Below are 7,729 nucleotides of genomic sequence, written 5' to 3' on the forward strand. Positions count from 1 at the left end.
ATAGGAGTAGAAGGAAACTTCATCATCATGATAAAGGGAATATATGAAGAAACCACAGCTAACATCACACTTAATGGGGAAAAACTGAAAGTTTCCCTCTAAGATCAGGAATGACAAGGATGCCCACTACCACCACTGTTATTTAACATTTTTCTGGAAGTACTAGCTAGAGCAATTAGGCAAGAAAAAGAAATAAAAGGCATCCAAATTGGAAAGGAAGAACTAAAACTTTTACTGTTTGCAGTTGACATGATCTTATGTTAGAAAATCCTGAAAAATCTACAGTAAAGCTACTAGAGCTAATAAACAAAGACAGGAAAGTGGGAGGATACAAGATCAACAGGCAAAAATCACTAGCTTTTCTATGTACTCTTAAGGAGCAACTTGAGGAGGAAATCAAGAAAAAAATTCCATTTACAATAGCAACCAAAAGAATCACATATTTAGGAATAAATTTGATCAAGGGCATAAAAGGCCTATACCCATAAAACTACAAAAAGAAATCAAGGAAGACCAGAATACATGGAAGGATATACCATGTTCATGGATTGGAAGACTATAGTTAAGATGTCAATTCTACACAAATTGATTTATAGATTCAATGAAATATCAATTAAAACCCCAAAAGCTTACTTTGCAGTAATAGAAAAACCAATAATCAAATTTATTTGGAAGGGCAGTGTGCCCAAATAGCTAAAAAATATCTTGAGATAGAAAAATGAAGTGGGAGGTCTCACACTACCTGACTTTAAATCATATTAAAAAGCTACAGTGGTCAAAACATCATGGTACTGGTATTAAGATAGATATACTGACCATGGAATTGAATTGAGTGTTCAGAAATAGACCTTCACATCTTCAGACAATTGATATTTGATAAGGCAGTCAAGCCAAAGCAACTGGGGCAGAGCAGCCTCTTCAACAAATGGTGTTTGGAGAACTGGATATCCATTTCCAAAAGAATGAAAGATGACTCCTACCTCACGCCTTGTACAAAAATTAACTCAAAGTGGATCAAAGACCTACATATTAGAGCTAAGACCCTAAAACTTTTAGAGGAAAATGTAGGGAAATATCTTAAAGATCTTATGATAGGAGGTGGTTTCCTAGACCTTACACTCAAAGCACAAGCAATGAAAGAAGAAAAAGATAAATGTGTTCCCTTCAAATAGAAAACTTTGGGGCATCAAAGTATTTTGTCAGGTAGTAAAAAGGCAGTCTATGAAATGGATACAATATTTGGAATCCTCATAACTGATAATGATTTAATATTCAGAATATATAAAGAGTTCCTAAAACTCAACAACAAAATGGCAAACAACCCAGTTAAAAAATGAGCAAAAGACATGGACAGACACTTTTCTGAAGAGAAAATACAAATGGCTCAAAAACATATGAAAGATACTCAACTCACTTGGTATTAAAGAAACAAATCAAAACCACAATCACACCTACTCATATGGCCATTATCAAAGAAAACCCAGAAAACTACAAGTGCTATATAGGTTGTGGAGAAAGAGTTACATTTATTCCCTGTTGGTGGAAATGTGGCATGGTGCAACCATTCTGGAAGGCATTTTGGCATTTCCTCAGGTAACTATGTATAGAATTGCCATAAGATCCAGCAATCATATTACCAGGTATATACTCAGAGGAACTGAAGGCTAGGACATAAATGGACATTTGTACACCAATATTTATAGCAGGATTATTCATAATCGCCAAGAGATGGAAACAGCCCACATGTCCATTAATGAATGAGTGGACAAACAAACTGTGTTATATACATATGACAGAATAAAGTCATGACCTCTGTGGATGAACCTTTAGGACGTTATGTTGAGTGAAATTAGCCAGAAACAAAAGCTCAAATACTAAATGGTCTCACTAATATGAACTGTAATGAGCAAACTCTGATTGTTAAAGTTATCAGGAGATATAAAGAGGGCAGAAATTGTGCGTTTGATGCTGAAGGAGTACAGAATGTGCAACAGGATTGATTGTAAAGATCCGGAAATGGATATCACAATACTATCTGATGATGGCACAATATTGTAAATATAATGACAAAGCTGGGTGTGAGTATGGTTGATAGTGGAAAACTAAGGGCATGTATGACATCAGAAGGAAAGATAAAGGATAAAAACTGGGACTGGATAACTTACCAAAACCTACAGAGGACAATGATAGCAATTAAAGGTAGAAATGTATGAAAGTTTTTATATGAGGGAGAAGTAGTGAATGTCAACATTGCAAGGTGTTGAAAATAGGACAGTATATGGGAAAAAATACAATCAATGCCAACTAGGATTTACAGTTAACAGTAACATTGTAATACTCTTCCATTAATTGTAACAAATGCAATATACCAAAGCTAAAAGTCAATGGAGGGGGATATAAGGGAGGGTTGTTCATGGTGGTGTTTCTCCTTTTTAATTTTTTTATTCTTTATTCTTTTGTTTTTTGCCCTCTTCTTTCTTTGTGGAAGAAATAGAGATGTCGTCATATAGATTGTGGTCATGAATGCATAACCATGTGACTATACCAGGAACCATTGTTTGTTTACTTAGGATGGATTGCATGATGTGTGAATAGAACTTTAAAAAAAAACAGAATGATACAAGTGCTGGAGAAAAGGTGGAGAAAGAGAGAAGTACCTGTTCATAGTTGGTAGGGAAGTAGAACACAAAATTAAGTAAAAAAGAACAATAACAATAGATTAATATAGAAATCAATATCTCAATTATCTGTCTATCTGTCCTACATCAAATCTGTGTTTAACCAGGTCTGAGAACTGCCTGGGAGTTCATCCTGGCCTCCCATATCCAGTGGAATGGTCTCAGCCACAGGAAATAGCTTATATTCCAGTTAGTTGCTTGGGAGAATCAGCAAATTCAGACCCTTCCATTTTGGCAAACTGGCTCTGTTTACAGAGGGGCTAAATCTTCCTTCCTATCTACTTCCTTTACCCCTTGAGTGTCCTTTAGAAATCTGAATGAGGCTGTTTCATCCTACGTCTCTTCTTTTCATACAACTTTTCAGTTTTGTGCCTTGTTTGGATGGCAGAGTTGTCTGCAGAGATTTTGAGGCCTGAAAGAGGGCTCCCCAATCCAAGACCTTCAGGAAAAGCCAATGACATGACTAACTCTTCCATTAGACCTCTGTTCTGGCCTTCCCAGGTGTCCTAGAACACCTTTCAGAGTTTCTGTACATTGAACCCCAGAAAGTAGCCATTTTTCCTTCCTTCCCTTTGAGGAGAATATTGAGGAATCAGTGCCTGGAGAAGAAATGATATATAATCATCATCTAACAAGTGTGCATGACTTGATTGATCACACAACCTTTTCATGTTCATTATCTCCAGGAGTACAAAAGAATGAGCGCATAATAAGGCACCTAGCACAGAATAAGATGCAAATATGTGGCATTTTTAATTAAACACCCATGCAAAACATCTAGTTTTATTATAATTTTATAGATGAGACAATCGAAGCCCACAGAGTGGAAGAGACATGTCAAAGTCATACCGCAAGTGTGGAACCAGAATTCAAATTCAAGTCTGTTCTCTTTCTTAAAATATAGCAAAGCAAAAGAAAAGAAACATGAAAAACAAAACAAAAATAAACATTGAGTCAGTAAAATTTAATATTGGTAAACATGATAGGAAAACATGATATACCAATCGTGTATAATTACCATCCAGTTGGAGAAAGAATTTTACCAACACTTTTTAAATCATTGGTATGTCCCTCCCAAAACTTGCCACTATTCCTCCTTCTTCGATGGTAGGATATAAACAGAAGTTTGCATTTATAATTCTTTTGCTTTTCCTTAGAATTTTACCCCATGTCTTTGTATCCCCATACAATACAATGGTTTATGTCTGAATATTTTAAGACTGGTATAAACAAAATTATTCTTCATTTATTCTCATTCTTGAGAAGTTACTTTTCAGTTATCTTGCATATGTGCTGCTGTCTCTTGCTTAATCATTTATAAGAGTTCTTTATTTATTATAGATGTGCACCCTGAGTGGTTTTATACATTGCAAGTATCTCCTCCAATCTTTGGCTTGCCATTTCAGTCTTATAATTGTGTTTTTTGATGAACAGAAGTTATTAACTTTTTTCCTTTTTAAAATTTATTTTTTTGTTATCAAAGAAAATGTCTAGAAACATTAAGTGCTAAAGAACCTGTTCATGACATTGTTTTATAAAAATTCCTAATGGAGTGTGATATTTTATTTTTTGTTGTATCCTTCACTTATTAATGACAAAGTGGATGAGCTGATGCAATTACTTAAAAAAAACAGACAACCTTATAAAGGAAAAAACATCCATTCTCAATCTGAATCTGTTGATTGGAGTGAATTCAGTGGTCAAAACATCACCACTGGCTAAGAATCAACTTTCCCCATAGTAGGGAGCTGTTCAGGTCTTCTCTTTAGGTCATAGAAGTCTCTCAGATGTAGGCACCAAGTTTGAAGTCTCACACAAAATATGCCTGTGTTACATAATACAGCAGTGTTTGTTTCATAGGGGCATAATCTTGAAAGACATGGCAAAGTAGTAAACAAATTGTTTGTATGTTATATGTGAGTACATTATAGGACTGTGCACTGAGGGCACTGTAGCTCTTGTTAATGAGGAATTCCGCTAACAAAGTATCTGTTGGTTCCTTGTTGCTCTTGGTGCTAAGGGTGTCCCTCATTTAATCACATGCTGTTAAGTCAAGGGCTAAAGGTCTACTGTTTGGCTCAAATGGTTTGAACTGAGTTTGGTTGCCAACCTCTTCCATCTGAGCTTTATTTCGCAGCCTCAGGATATGTGGGATAATTGACAGTTTCTATCTTTTCTCAGACTTTGTAGGAGGGATGGCCTGCCCTTCCCAGTTTTCTGTTGACACCTTTAGAATAGCCATCCCAATGATTACCACCCACACCAATGATATCTCCAGGCTTCACTGGGATTTCATCCACAGTTTGAGGTTGGTGAGGATAAATGGCAATCTGCTTGTGGGCATTTTGGCCCCCAAAATAGTAAATGTCATCGAAAGAATGGAAGTTTGCAGAGGCATCAGGATGCAGTGTTTGCATGATTTCATAGCAACTCGACAGACCTGGGATGAAAAAGTACATACTAGGAAGTCTCCCTGGGAGAGAAAGTGTATATCCATGATTACACCCTGAAGTGAATTTTCTGTGTATCAATTGTGCAGTCCAGCTGACCAAGAGAGAGTTATCACTAATAAATTCATAACTGGGGTACTTCCATTTTGCCTCCTTTTATAAAGAATGGTCATCTGTGGCCAAATATAATTTTTTCTTGTCCACTTGCATTCTGTGTGTGAGAAGCTGAAAATATTCTTCCACATGCACCATGTACTCCTCAATGGGATGGAAGGCTGCTTCTGTTCCCACTTTGTGCATCTGACATGGACTCCAATAATTGGATGTTTGAAGCCAAGCTTCTTCATGGCCTCTTCCAGTTCCTTTTCCCGCGAAGGTTGTGGGTGAATCAAGTATTTGACAAACTGGGACAGCCACCACACTGCAGGATCACCATGGACTTCTAAGAGTCAATCTGCAAGGTCTTCTAGTACAGCCAGGGGTAGATATGTAGGATGGGGATGAAGACTATCTACAATGGGGAGCTCGACCACCTGAACATTTTTGTCCACTTCACCTGACCAGTGTCCAGTGGAGATACCAGATCTGTCTGTGCATGTCTCACTTACAGGTCTAAACACAGTCTCCCATCCACCAGTAGCATAGCACCAATTCTGAGATTCTAAGATGAGGGTTCACTGGGTACTGTAGGCAATCATGAAACAGTAGACCACATAATGGAGTTGACAGTCATAGCCACAGCCTTTGTTGATATTACACACAAGCTTCTTGGCTTTGCTGCAATCCTTGGGATTCTGAAGATATGTTATTCTCTGCTAGACCAACTCTGTCAGATCTTTGGCCTCTTTTTCCCACCACTCACCTGCTCTACCTGTTTGACTGAGGTAGTGTAGATCTGTCATTATAAACCTTTCATGATGTCCCTAATCTGACAAAAATTCATCTGCATGTCTTTGGAGTTCATTTCCTTCTAAATTCTTTAATGTCCTCAATTCACTCATTTCTGGTTTGTTCCTATAATTTTCAATCTGTTCTTTGGCCTTTACAGGCTGCTTTTCTAAAGCACGCACCCTTCCTGCAGCTGGCCCCTGATCAATGGGGCCTTCTGCTATCCGTAGAGATTCAGCCATTCACCTCAAGTCTTCATTCTGCTGTTTTAAATGTTCAAGCTTTGCCAGAATCTTGGACAGTTCTTGGCTAGAGTGATCAGGGTGGTCATTACCTCATACCAAGTGACTGCCTATATAAAATAGCAAAGTCCCCCAGGCAAAGGGAATGAGCATAATCCAATGCCAGGAACCAGTCCATGGCCACATTTGCAGATTTTCAACTCACTCCCTTGGCTTCTTGGAGCTCAAAGAACTGAAAACATTTTAACTCTGTTTCTAGCTAGTGCAAAAGTGGCCTTCTGTTATTTCAACACATGATGCTTCAGTCAGATTATTCTCTCTGGTAGTCCTGTGGTGAATCTTTCAAAGAGATCCTCTTGATGGTATGAGTAGGAAGCTTTATTGTCTTTATTGTCCTGTGCTTCATGGACTCTACACGCTTCCTTCCCCTAGAACATAAGAAGCTGATGAAACCACATGGTATTTCCAGAAGAAGATATTGCTTGAATCTGAGTTACTAAAATTATCAACTTCCATTTGTTCACCTTCTTCTTAAAGGAAATAAAAACTTTACTACCCATCCAATCTAAATCTGAAGCTGATTCACTGGAGTGCTACTGCCCAAGGCCAGAAGTTATTAATTTTAATGTAGTCAAGTTAATCAGTCATTACCTATTAGTGTGTTTGCTCCTGTTTAAGAAATCTTTCTTTACCCCAAGGTGGTGAGAAAGTTTTCCATGTTATCTTCTAGAAGCATTATTGTTTTACCTTTCATATTTAAATCTACAACCCACCAGAATTGATTTTTGTGTATGGTGTGATGTGGTATCAAAATTCCTTTTTTTTTTCCATATGGATACCAATTGACCACCCTTTCTCTACTTCTCTGAAATGCCACCTTTGTCATAAATCAAGTGTTTGCATAATCATAGATCTGTTTCTGGACTCTATTTGGTCTATTTGCCTTACAACAATACCATAATGTCTTATTTACTGTAGTTTTATAATAAGTCTTGACATCTGTTATAGTGAATCAGTCCATTTTGTTCTCCTTCTGCAAAGAGTATAAATTTCACAAATAGACTGTCAAATTCCAAAATAACCCAGCAATGTTGAATTTATATGACAATTTTGGAAGAATTTATATCTTTACAGTTTGGTGCTTTTTAAGCCATAATCAATGACATATCTCTATTTTAATCTTTAATTTTTCTCAAAAATATTTTATACTTTTCTGTATAAAGTTATTGCACATCTTTTGCAAGATTTATTTGTAGGCATTTGATGGTTTTGATGCTATTTAAATATTATAGCTTTATATTATTTTATTTTCTCTTTCATTATGGGACTTTTTTGGCAACAGTTTACATTTTTGGAGGTGTTTTAATACTTTTATTAATTCATTTTATTGAGATATATTCACATACCATGCAGTCATACAAAACAAAGCATACATTCAATTGTTCACAGTACCACCACATAGCTGTGCATT

General features: G+C 36.7%; 1 pseudogene; it reads right to left on the reverse strand.

Moving 5' to 3' along the window:
- Positions 1 to 4,804: 4,804 nt before the first annotated feature.
- LOC119523396 lies at positions 4,805 to 6,444 on the reverse strand (annotated as a pseudogene).
- Positions 6,445 to 7,729: the final 1,285 nt, after the last annotated feature.

Source organism: Choloepus didactylus, chromosome X (genome assembly GCF_015220235.1).
Source record: "Choloepus didactylus isolate mChoDid1 chromosome X, mChoDid1.pri, whole genome shotgun sequence".
In the NCBI taxonomy this organism is placed as follows: domain Eukaryota; kingdom Metazoa; phylum Chordata; class Mammalia; order Pilosa; family Megalonychidae; genus Choloepus; species Choloepus didactylus.